The sequence below is a fragment of the Somniosus microcephalus genome, chromosome 3, assembly GCF_052327205.1.
Source record: "Somniosus microcephalus isolate GS21.2 chromosome 3, FLI_Smic_1.0, whole genome shotgun sequence".
NCBI lineage: Eukaryota > Metazoa > Chordata > Chondrichthyes > Squaliformes > Somniosidae > Somniosus > Somniosus microcephalus.
In genome coordinates this window covers 242,914,721-242,927,943 of record NC_140989.1, presented here as the reverse complement: position 1 = coordinate 242,927,943, position 13,223 = coordinate 242,914,721, and the positions used below count along the sequence as shown (strand labels likewise).

Below are 13,223 nucleotides of genomic sequence, written 5' to 3'. Positions count from 1 at the left end.
TTTTCTGGCAACTTTGTAAGCTTCCTCCTTTGACTTAATACTAGCTTTAATTTCTTTTGTTAGCCATGGTTGCATCACTTTTCCTTTGGGTTTTTATGCCCTAGAGGAATATATGTTTGTTGCAAATTATGCATTATTTCCATGAATGTTAGCCATTGTATGTCCACCTTCATACCTTTTAGTGTAGTCTCCTAATCTACCATGGCCCACTTGTCCCTCATACCCTTGTAGTTTCCTCTGTTTAGATTGAAGACCTTAGTTTCAGATTGGACTACATCACTCTCAAACTTAATGTAAAATTCAATCATATTATGGACACTTGTCCCTAAAGGCCCCTTTACCACAAGATTATTGATTAGCCCCTTCTCATTACACAGTACCAGATCCAGAATAGCCTGTTCCCTGGTTGGTTCCTCCACATACTGATCCAGGAAACCATCTCGCATGCATTCCCAGAATTCGTCCTCCACACCATTAGTGGTACTTTGATTTGCCCAGTCAATATGTAGATTAAAGTCCCCCATAATTACCGTATTGCCCTTGTTACATGCACTTCTAATTTCTTGATTGATACTGTGCCCTACATTGCCACTACTTTTAGGTGGCCTATACACAACTCCCACCAATGTTTTCCGCCCTTTGCTGTTTCTTAGCTCCACCCAAACTGATTCCAGTTCTACATCATGATTGGAGAATTACAAAGAAGCACAAAGCGACCAGGAATAGCGAGCCCCCTAAGCAAGTGAATTGAATATTCCACTAAAGAGTAACGTGTGCCCACATCCTATCTTACTCTTCGCAACCACTTTTAATAAGGCTGTAGTTAGTCACATGGTGAGTGAGGAAGCTGCTAGAAAAGGAGCGGTAATCCAGGGTAACTTTAATTATCTAGTAATAAATTAATTTACTGAGGTGGAGATCATGTGGATCTGGACATCAGAGAAGATCTGATGTTTGATTCAGCGGCAAATTGAAAATAGACCATCGTTTTGAGACAGGAACATTTTAACAGCTGTTTGACACACTGATGGTTAGTGGCAAGAACAATAGAATTTGATGACTGCAATTCAAAAAAACAATGCTATGAAGGACAAACTAGCAAAGATTAAATTGGAGATATTAGAAGATAAAGAACTTTAGAAAAACATCATATCTGACAAAAGCACAGTTTTCATCCTGTGTCAAATAGGGAAATCCTGTTTTATTCAATGGGGCTTTGGATACAGAGTGAATGTGAATTAACAATTGACTTGTTTTTAAAAAATAGTTCTTCTGTTTTAGTGTCTAAGGAATGGCCAATACACAACTGTCCTGATTCATTCAGAGAGGAGCTATCTTGAAAACCCAGGTAGAATGGTTTATGTGTTAATCAGTCTGGAGGCAGAAGCTCAATGGCATGTACTAATCTCAGACACGAGAATGCTTTTCAATTCCCAGTATATATCATAGGTTGCAAATTTACAGATGAAATTCATGATTTCAAATGGTTGGAATGTTGCGAGCTTAGTTCTAATGCAAATAGACCATCTGATATCCGTTTTAAAAGATAGAAATAATTACTATCTTAACTCTAACCATTGAGAAGTCTGGTTTCGCATGGAAAATAAAGACAAATAATTGAGTAACTGGGTGGGTAGTGTAGAGCTCAGAAATGAGTTCAAATCCCACCATGGCTAGTTGTGAAATTGAATTCAATAAATCTGCTAATTTGTGGGCTAGAATCTTAAATTAAATGACCATAAAAGGAGCAGGATCTTCATATTTTTAAAAAAACATCTGGTTCACTAACTTGAATAATTAAATTTGGTTTCTATCTCTGCAACTATTCACCAGCAAGAAACAAGTAAAAATAAATTGGTGTGGCAGAGGTCCAAGATATTAAGGGACTTTCTGAGGCAGAATAGAGAGAATTTTACTCTGCACCTGCTCTGTGTTGTATCTGACATGGAAGTGCTTGACGTTGATGCAGGATGCACAAAGTAGTATGCACTGACATCCTAGGCATTGTGTGCAAAGGTTCACCACCAAAATAGTGTCTTTCGTTTTTAAAAGAGCTAGGAAAATGGGACACACTTTCATAATTAGGAAGCGGCCAGCTAAGGGAGACATCAGAAAGAAAGAACTTGCATTTCTATAGCGCCTTTCACAACCTCTGGGCATCCCAAAGCACTTTATAGCCTGTTGAGCACTTTTGACTTGTAGTCACTGTAGTAATGTAGGAAACGCAGCAGACGATTTGCACAGAGCAAGCTCCCACAAACCGAAATGAGAGAGATGAAATTATTATTTCTGCACAGGTTATGATCAGAGAGATCAAATGTCTATCTGCTAAATTGTGAGGGATCGCCCATGTAAGCATGGCATTGGACTTCAATCCCCTGGCAAAGGAGGCAAGCGTAATTTCATTTATTTTTAATGAGGTTGATTGAGGGCTTACTATTGGCCAGGACCCCATGAGAATTCCGCAGCTCCTCTTTGAATAGTGCCAAAGGTTTGCCAAACATTTTTTTTAAATAGGAAAAGGAAACTGGGCTCGACATGCAAATGCAAGTACTGGGATGTGGGCAAACTGACTCTGGGTTTTTGACTAAACAGAGATTCTGTTTGATGTAAATAATTTACCCAGTTTGCATTGGCAATGGGGAGCCACTCCCTGAGAAATCACTGGTGCATTGCCCACAATTTTCTGTCTTGCCACTGCACAGACTGGGCCAGTACCATCTCGCATCTCAATCACTGCTTCAGTGGTAGTCTGAGTCCCAGTTTTATTGTTGCTTAACCTAGATATTTTTTTCTTTTGACGAGAATAATCAAATTGTTCCTCATCTGAGAAATCCCAGTTTGGATGAGATATAATTGTTGTGTTACTCTTTTTGCCGTGCTGCTAGTTAATTATCTTCCTCACTGACAGTACAGCGAACCTGAGTCAAGGCCGCAGTCCCATGGGACAGTGCGGCCTGTGATGGGACCAGACAGTCAGGTGGAAGATATCTCCAACAATTTTCTTTCAGTGCCAGCTTTCTACAGTGCCCGCCCCCAAGTCCTTGCAACACAACCCTGGTCACTGCACAGGTTATGATCACAGAGATCAAACGCCTGTCAGCTAAACTGAGTGGGATTGCCCACATGAGCATGGCATTGGACTTCAATCCCCCAGCAAAGGAGGCAAGCATAATTTAATGGAAAATAGTTATTCATTAAATAGAATCCGGGTTCGCATTGATTTTAAAAAAATCCGTGTTTTGAATGGCATTTACTAATGAGTGGGTAATCTGGTAATAGGTGATGGAAACTTACACTTGCATAATCTTTGTACTTGCTTGGATCTAATGCAGCCTCAACCCATTAAACCAAAATGATAAATGTTTGTGTGAGCTGTAGCTTGCGGACATGAAATGCCTTTGGATATAAAGTGAAGTTAAAACCCGATCGGACTTGTCAGCTTTGTCACCGCTGCGGGACTGGTGGATCAATACTGTGTATTGGTGCAGTATTCAGTCGCACCATTTCAAAAGAAGCCAGAATAGTAACGAGTGTTTTGGGAAAAAAGTCATCAGCTATAGCAGATAAACAGTTGGTGTCGTGCATTTATATTGCTAATTGTCTCTTTAATGTTTTACCGTGCCACTGTTTTCCAGGCCAAAGTAATTACATGTCCCAAATACATCTACAGTAATTATAGTCTCTTCCGCTGAATGTTACAAAAGATCTATTAACTACAAAGTTCTCTGTGCTTCACAGTCTCAACATCTTAACAGTACGGCTGACTGATCAGTGCTGCTTTTTAGAAAGTGCTCAGAAATATTGCTCCAAAAGTCTGACACTTTTGAGTTTAGCTCTACAACTTACAATATGGTAGCACTCATTTTGGAATTAAATCTGCTTTGCTGCGATAAAATGTCAAGACCAAGAGCTGGTTGATTGAATTGACTGACTCCGTTTTATATCGGACCTGAAATAAGCTGCATGACTAGCAAAATGCTGAGGCACGTTCCTGGAACTGAAATGGAACAAATGCTTTATTTCAGTGTAATCTAAAAGATTCAGTTTGGTTCCAAGGACAAGGTTATGATTTTGGCTGGTTTCCATTGACCTGTGGGGTAACACTTTGTAGCTTTTTGTTGGCTAGCACTCCGAATTTCATTAGAAGTGAACAGTAATTTCATTCTAATAGTGATATTCCATTCGCTCCACAACAAGAAACTGGGACATTGAAATCTTTCCACTATCATTGTAAGTGAAGTATATTATATTTATAGCAGAAAATGCTGGAAACACTCAGCAGGTCAGGCAGCATCCATGGAGAGAAACAGAGTTAAAGGCTGTGAATTTAATTCTGGAGGTGGGATGGGGGTGGGTCAGCTGGTTTCCGGGTTCCAGTCCCACCCCCAGCTGCCTCTGCTCTGCAGACATGATCTTCCCTTGATTGGCCTTGTCCCTGCAGGCTTACCGACCAATTAACAGGAAGCGGGTCTGATGATGTCATTTGATGACACATCATCTGCCGGTTTCCTTAAAGGGACCATGCACAATTTTATTTTGACAGTTGTTCTGTCAGTGTTTGACAGCATTGAGGTGGGTTGGGTGTCTGAAGCCACTTTTTCTGATTTTTCGCTGCCGACCCACCTCCTCAGGGCTATTAAAATCGAGCCCAACGTTTTAGATTTGTGACCCTTTGTCAGAGCTGGAAAAAGTTAGAGATGTAACAGATTTTAAGTGCGGGCAGGGAAAGGGGGGAGGGGGGAGGAAAGAACAAAAAGGGAAGGTCTGTGATAGGGTGGAAGGCAGGAGCGGTTAAATGTTGCAAATGGGGATGGCAGAATCATCAACAGCTGCCGCCTGAATAAATAGGGACAGAGGTTATAGTGTGAAATTGTTGAACTCTGCGTTGAGTCCAGAAGGCTGTAAAGTGCCTAATAGAAAGATGAGGTGCTGTTCCTGGAGCTTACGTTGAGCTTCATTGGAACAGTGTAAGAGGCCGAGGACAGAGAGGTCAGACTGGGAGTGGAGCAGAGAATTAAAGTGACAGGCGACCAGAAGCTCGGGGTCACCCTTACGGACTGAACGGAGGTGTTCCGCAAAGCAGTCGCCCAAATGGCTGCCTTCCGTACTGTAACCATTCTATGATTCTAACAGTTTCACACTATAAACTCTGCCCCTATTTTTTCAGGCGGCAGGTGTCGATGATTCTGCCATCCCCATTTGCAACATTTAATCTCTCCTGCCTTCCACCCTGTCACAGACCATCCCTTTTGTTCTTTCCTCCCCTCCCCCCTTTCCCTGCCTTAAAATCTGTTACATCTCTAACTTTTTCCAGTTCTGAAGAAGGGCCACAGACCTGAACCGTTAACTCTGTTTCTCTCTCCACGGATGCTGCCTGACCTGCTGAGTGTTTCCAGCATTTTCTGTTGGTTCAGATTTCCAGCATCTGCAGTATTTTGCTATTGTATGTTGTATTTATATTATGCAGTACAAAGGCTGCCTCTTTATGGCTGATCCCTCAGTTTTTTTATGTTCCTGAAACTAATCATTGATCTTCCTTGAGGACTATCAGAAATCCTGAATGTAATTGTTGCCATCACAATCCCTTATTCAGCCTTTGATGATAACTTATTTACTACTCATCGTGACCTACTAAAACTCTCTCGACGATATCACACATTTTAAGATTTTGATATTTCACAGCTGTGTTTCAGATGTTTGAACTGACTGCAGGAAGCAATGGTGATGATCTGAATTGGAGCAAATCTCATCGGTTGAATTCAGAGGTAGCATGCGTGCACGTTTCTGTATAGATGAATAAGCTGGGCCATTCCTTTCAGACAGACCTTCTGTGAAGTGTTTGGTAACTAGCCGTGGCGTCATGGTGCTCATTATGTGCCAGCCGTGTCCGCAGCCCAGCACGTTGCAATTTAAAAAGTTCATTTGCTGTTTATTGAGATGGAAAGTGGGGAGTATTGATTCTAAAGATTGCCACTGCTAGTTTTGGTCTTTTCAAAGTTCTGCTGAGAACACAGTATGCAAAGAAATTGCAGGACTTCAGAACGGTCTTAACTTAAAAAAATGTGTGAGTGTGAGTTGCTTTACATTGTCCTCTTCGTCCAAATGTGCAGGAAACTGAGTCTCCATTTTCCCAATCAGGCTCCAATGGATGGCAAAGGGCAATATAAAGATGGGGACAGTGACATTCAGAGCTCATTTTTGCTGATGCTCTTCTGCAACCACTACTTAATGTAACAGAGCCTCATCTTTCCCTTGTACGGAGACCAAAATTCTAGTGAGAAAACCCTTCAGTAAGGACCTGAATATCAATATTCTACGCAAAAGTGGGAGAAATGTATGTTTTTGTTGAGATGAGCTCTTGGTGAAATCATGGGAGTTTCTGCTTTAAAACGTGCATATCCTGAGACAAGGGGTGGGGGGAAGAGAGATAAATGCCAATCACAGTGCGCATGTACTATTAACCTATGTACACTTCTCAAGCAGCTGATGAGCTATGTAGAGGCAAATTAGTGAAATTACTGACTCCTGAGGGGTACCTGAAACAGCCACATGGGGTGAAAGTTGACAGTAGTGGTGACTTTCACTGCCAGTGCAGATGGGTAAGTCTCCGTGAAGGTCCTCATGGACTGGGTGGCACACCTACACTCATCACCTCTGTGAGGAGCCTGAACTTTCTTATTTGTTGTTCCTCTCCTTCGCCGGGTAGGCTGACTCTGTTACAGTACTGGCTGCAAGTTGTGTGCCCTCTGCAACCTCTGGCTGCCTTCATTTCTTCCTGCTGCACTGCTGTGCTTAATCTGCCAAGGGCTGCTTTTAGACAGAATACTCTTGCATGCTTGCACTTCGATCACTGCTGTAACAAGGTTATTCATCAAGCTCCAGGCCCGAGTGCGGTAAAATAGTCACTCTTCGATTTGATTGTGCATCTGTGAAATGACGCATGTATTGCTTGTTAAGCAGACAGCTGCAGACAAATGGCCCATTAACAATTTCTACCTCCACTCTATCACCTTTTTTACACCCGCTTTTTGCTAAAACTGACAATTGGTCATTTTGGCCCCTAATTAGTTTATTTTTACTGTGAAAATTGTATTATTCAGAGCTTCTCTTTACCCAGCATCCATTCAATATTAAAGTTATTTGGTCGAACATGGATTCTTGATATTTTAAAAGTAATGTAATAGGGCTTGCAAAATCGAGAGTCCCTGAATGCAAAAAACACCTCTTACAGTTTGAGAAATGTACAGGTACCAGAAAGATTCAATTTGACTCCTGGGAGTTCTAAGTGGAATCCAGGGAATCTGCAACAGGAGGTTGCAAATCTTTAACCATCTTGAGCATCATAAGCTCTGTTCCTAGATTTGATCCGTGACTACACACAGATCCTGAGGACAACAAATAAATGTTCTCGTGAAAGAAATACCATGTTGTGATTTCTGTGCAAAAAATAACTGAAGAGATTTAAAAATGAACCTGTTTATCATTGAAGAAGGTTGAGAGAGGCGACCTGATCCCGGTTTTTAAAACATTCGAAGGGATGGATAACATCTATGAAAGCAGATCATTTAACTTGACTGTTATCACTGAACATGAGGGAACTGGCACTAAATTAGTGAGCTTGCAGCGAGGCTGGAGATTGAAATGAATTGCCTCTCTCTGTCCCCCCACAGTATAATGGATATACAGATTGGACACAGCAGCAAAAGCAGTTAATACGACATTGATTAAAATAGTTGGATGAATTCCTGGTTAAATATTGGATTGAAAGTTATAAGGCTAAGTGTATATACAGGTGATCAATTACTCCATAGAAGACTGATTCATGGAAATGCCATCTATTCAACATACCCAGTCAGGGTTGAATAATACAGATTGCTATGTTTGACTGATCCTGAGTTCCTCCTTGATTACCTTCAGGGTCACGGAGAAATTTCACAGAGCTTCCGAAGGTTGCATTTCTAGTTGTTCAGACCCCCAGGAGAGTAAATTAAGATTGAGATCGTCCGTAAGAATGCAAGTTGTGCATGGTCTGCTAGAAGGAGCACTCTCAATAGGCCAAATGGCTGTTTCTTATCCCTTAATTCTTGAATTGTAATTTTTTGAAGTGTAGCCACTGTTGTAATTTGCACACAGCAAGATCCCACAAACAGCAATGAGATGATAACCAGATATTGTGTTTTATTGATGGATGAGGGATAAATATTGGCCATGACAGCGGGGAGAACTCCCCTGTTCTTCTTTGAAATGGGTTCATTCACGTCCACCTGAGGGGGCAGATGGAGCCTCAGTTTACCGTCTCATCTGAAACTTAACTTTACTTTTCTGGTCCAATGTTCTGCTTACCAATGGCTGACTTCCCCTAATAGGGCATGCAAGATACCATAGGAGGGAACATTTGAAATGCTTCTTGGCATCATCTAAACCAAAAACAAAAGAGAATTTACTGTGTTGTAAAGAGGTGGAGGCTGAATAAAGTGAGACATAACCTGGCATGGGTCTGTGGAGACTGGGATCTTTAAAATTTGAGGTACACGTATATGTCTTCAGTTAAGTCACGTCATTAGGTCTTTATTTCCCTACTTAAAGCATCCTGCAATCTTGGATCAAAATAATGTCTGGATGTGGTTTTCCCATTACCCTCCCAAAATCCAGTGATGCTAATGAAGCCTGACCTGGTGGCACCTGAAACATTTTTTCCCCTTGTCTATATGTCTGTATATTATGTACGTTATACACTGCTGAATCTTGCCTTTAGCTGATGCTGCCAATGTCAACCACTCTCATAAACTTACTTGGCAGAAATAAAAAAATTTGAAACCACCTCAGGATAACCATTTGGGGCTGAAGGAACGAGCCCGAAGATTGACCTTGCCTGGTTTACGCATGTGCTTTGGGAAATGTTGCTGTCCAACAGGTTGATCTCCAAAAATAACCTCAAATAGATTTCAGAATAAATCACTTTTGAATGTATTGAAGTCCTGGAGCCAATCTGAGGCAGAGCACTGTACAGCTGGGCGAACTTTCCATGTGTGTTTTTATATTGATTTCAGGCTCCAATTACCAGAAAAACAAGTTTAACATTTATTATGCAAGCCTTTCGAGATGGAACAAAACAGCTTGCTTTACAGATTTAGTTATGAAAATCTAACTGTAGCTTATTGATTGGAGAACAACAACAAATCTGCTGGTGGTGTTTGTTACTTGACCACTACCTCAGTCAGATAATAGTACTGGCGCTAAACAGAGCAACAGCGGCTCCAGGACCTTTGACCTCCTGGTTCAGGAGGTTGGCGACATTTCATAGCTGTTGGATATTAAAATACTACATTAAGAATGTTGTTATACATTTGGCTAATTTCCTTCCCTTCCCAACCTCCACCTCTTCTGTTGCCTCTCATGATGCCATTCATGATGACTACTTGAAAGTGCATAAGAGCAATTTGAATTAATCATCTTTGCTTCTGTTTTTTTCTTCTTTGCTTGGAATTCCTTTTACGTTGCCCTACCTCACCAAGCACTTTTTTTAATGTGTTGAGTTACATTGATCATCGACATCCTAGCAAGAAAACCTCAAACTGAAATGTCACCACCTACGTCTGCTGTTATTGGAAGGGAATGATGCAGTGACAGTTGCATAATAAGGCTGGTTACAGGAAAATTGAGTGGCAGTTGTTGCTGGTCACAGCGGGGAATAAAATTAAATAATTTACCATGTCATCACACTCATGTCACAGAGCTTTATACAGGGATCAAGTGTGTTTTTTTTCTCTCTGCCTTTAATATTGACTGAAGGTTGAACAATGGTGACAGCTGGGAAAATAAATTGCGTGGAAAATTCTATAAACAATCATAAATTTTCAATCTTAAATTGCATGGATGACTCAGTGGGGAGTTCAAAAAAGGATGTTGGCTTAGAAAAATGGGAGCATTTTGTCAGCAGTCATGTGTGCAAGAGCCATGTTTGTAAATAGAAAATGATAGGGATTAAAACCAATAGCTCATAATAAATGGGTTGGAGTGCTGAATGAGTGACTGGTAACCTGAACTGATCTCAGTTAAAATGTCTCACTTGACCAGTTTATCCACTATCACACTTTCCTGCTCCCCGGATGATGTAGAGGGTTATCTACCGAGGCTATTTTTAACAAAGAAAAGTAAAAAATCAAGAAATGTGCAGTATACAGTAATTGGGTATTCACCTACAGAATGTTCTGTTAAATGGATGGTGGAAGATGCTTGATTAAGTACAGTACTGCCAGTTGAGGGTAATGCAATGCAATGACTACCAGCAGCGTGGGAGACACACAGTACCCCTGTAAAATGGCGGATCAGGAGAGACTACCGGCAGCGCGGGAGAGTCAGACTCCTGTTACAGGGGTATTGAGGTGTTCCGACTTCCGACAGTGGCAAGAAGCCGAGTAGTGGCAGTTTGGAGAACTACCCACACTGACTAACTCGGCCACCGCGGGAGACTCGGACTCGGCAACATTGCCGGTTATTGAGGTGTTGTTTTCGGAGTGAGAATTTTGCCGGTTAATAGAGAACTCCGGATATTTAGGTGCCGTTTAAGCGAGAGTTTCCTGTATATAAATGCAAGAGCATAAGAAATAGGAGCAGGAATAGGCCATTTGGCCCCTCGAGCCTGCTCCGCCATTCAATAAGATCATGGCTGATCTTGGGCTCAAAGCCACTTCCCTGCACGGTCCCATAACCCTTCACTCCCTTACCTTGTAAAAATCTGTCTATCTCCACCTTTAAATGTATTTAATGACCCAGCCTCCACGGCTCTCTGGGGCAGAGAATTCCACAGATTTACGACCCTCTGAGAGAAGAAATTCCTTCTCATCTCAGTTCTAAAAGGGCGACCCTTTATTCTGAAACTATGCCCCCGAGTTCCAGATTTCCCCACGAGGGGAAACATCCTCTCTGCATCTACCTCATCGAGCCCCCTCAGTATCTTATGTTTCAATAAGATCACCTCTCATTCTTCTAAATTCCAATGAGTATAGGCCCAACCTGCTCAACCTTTCTTCATAAGTTGTTGTGTTAGGAGCGAGGGATAGTGATTGACACCCAATAAGTATAAAAACTAAAAGTTTGTAACTGTTCTGAAGTTTCTCCCAAAATGATGGCACTTGAATGGATGAAAGATTCTGCGGTATGTTTTAACAGTTGTTTTTCCTTTCTGTTCAAGGCCCTCTTGCGGGCATCCCGCCCTGTGACGAGCCCCACCATGTGAAAAGGCTCACAATTCACTGAAGATGCTCCACACACGTGGGGCTTCCCTGGACTTTCGGGGCTTTATACCAGTGGAGTCCTAAAGTCCGTTGTAAAAATTGATAATCTGTTGGAGTACATAACTCCCACAGTCAGGGTTTCTATGACTGTTAGTAGGACATTCGTTACTCATTGGCAAGGCAGTTAACTGTGACTAAGCAGATGTTGTTATGAAGTTTGTGACATGCAGTTGGGGATGGAGATGATGTTCTCGAGAATACGTTTAAAAAATAAAAATCTTGAAGCTTTAATGCTTTGCAAGCCTATACTTTATACTTTGAGAGCATTGCAAATCCACTGTCCTGCAACCAGTTCAGTGTAATAATCCCATACTCGTTTTGTTGTACATGTATTTCTTGGATATGTGCTAGTTGTCTGACAAAACATAGAGGAAAGAGAGAAAATCATTCCAGCAAGAAAATCTGATGGAAAGAGGAAATGGAGCATAAAGTGGGTGGAGTCCAAAGTCAGGAAACTGGGTTTTTAACCCATTGGCAGGGCCACAGTATCCAGTGACTGAATAAGTCAAATTCTTTGTTAATTGCATGGGATTCCAGGAATGCTTACCATTGTTTTGAGGATTAAATTCTGCAACCCTGTCCATTTAATTAGAACCTCTGGGTTAAGGAAAAGCCACTGTCCAATTATAGTCAGTAATTTTTCCTGTGAAACCTGCAAACTAGTGGCTAAACCCACAGCTATGCTCCAAAGCCTCGCCGTCTCCCTATCTCTGTAACCTCTTCCAGCCCTACAATCCTCCGAGAACTCTGCGTTCCTCCAGTTCCGGCTTCTTGTGCATCCCCCACTTCCTTCGCTCCCCATTGGCAGTCGTGCCTTCAGTCTCTGCCCTAAGCTCTGGAATTCCCTTCCTAAACCTTTGCGCCTCTCCTCCTTTAAGACACTCCTTAAAACCTACTACCTTGATCAAGTATTATGCTGACTATGCTCCTGTGAGGTGCCTTGGGACGTTTTACTACATTAAAGGCACTATATAAATGCACATTGTTGCATTAAGGCTGCTGTGATGTATTTGAAGGCAGGGGATAGAGATTAACTTTTGTATGCAGTGATGTAGCTGAAGGCAGGAACATAAATTTTCTGTTAACGATGCACCCATTAAATAAAATAACTTAAATAAAAACAGAAAATGCTGGAGATACTCAGCAGGTCGGGCAGCATCTGTGAAGAGAGAAACCGAGTTAACGTTTCAGGTTGAAGACCTTTTGTCAGAACTGGAAAAAAGCAGGAAATGTAACAGATTTTTAAGCACGTGTAGGGGCTGGGAAATCGGGGAGGGGATGAAAAAACAAAAGGGAAGGTCTGTGATAGGATAGAAGGCAGGAGAAGTTAAGAGACATTAAGAGATATTCAAAGCAAAAGGAGATGGTAATGGGACAGGCTGATGTGCCAAATAACGGTCTGAATCCGTGAGGTTAAAGCTTAAAACTAAAGGCTTTTATTAAGTAAAGAACATGGCATCAAGTTAACACAGGGCAACCATCATTCATCACCAACCCAGCCCTTATGAGTAAGACCCAGCTCTTATAAGTAAGACTCACACCAATCCGGAGGATCCAGAGGGGCGGGGCTAGGGAGGAGCATTAGTGGTTACACCGGTAGAACATTCCAGACATTAACGAGTACAACAACAACAATACAAATGCCAGAACACGAGTTATTTCATCACATTCACCCCCTGCTATAGATTCAGTCTGTCAGGAGGTCTGATAATCCTCTGGGAATGATGTAACTCTTGCTGAGGCTCCTCCCAGAGTACTAACTCCGGTTCATTCGAATTCCCAGAATCATCAGTATTTTCCACACTGAGGGTTTGTGTCTCTGAAGGTCCAATACCACGATTGGAAACTCTACTCTCACAGTCGAACTCTTTTCGAGCTCCAGCAGGTGCAAGATCTTTAATAGAGACTGTATCCTCTCGCCCA

The 13,223-nt window shown here is 41.8% G+C and overlaps 1 protein-coding gene and 1 long non-coding RNA gene across 4 annotated transcripts in view; both read left to right on the top strand.

Moving 5' to 3' along the window:
- Positions 1–13,223, top strand: part of nos1apa (nitric oxide synthase 1 (neuronal) adaptor protein a) — a 640,829-nt gene that overhangs the window by 192,704 nt on the left and 434,902 nt on the right. The gene's annotated exons all lie outside the window — the stretch shown is intronic.
- LOC147121781 (uncharacterized) lies at positions 5,077–11,531 on the top strand. Its single transcript, XR_015077617.1, has 2 exons — positions 5,077–5,768; positions 11,198–11,531. It is a non-coding gene; the product is annotated as an uncharacterized LOC147121781 (long non-coding RNA).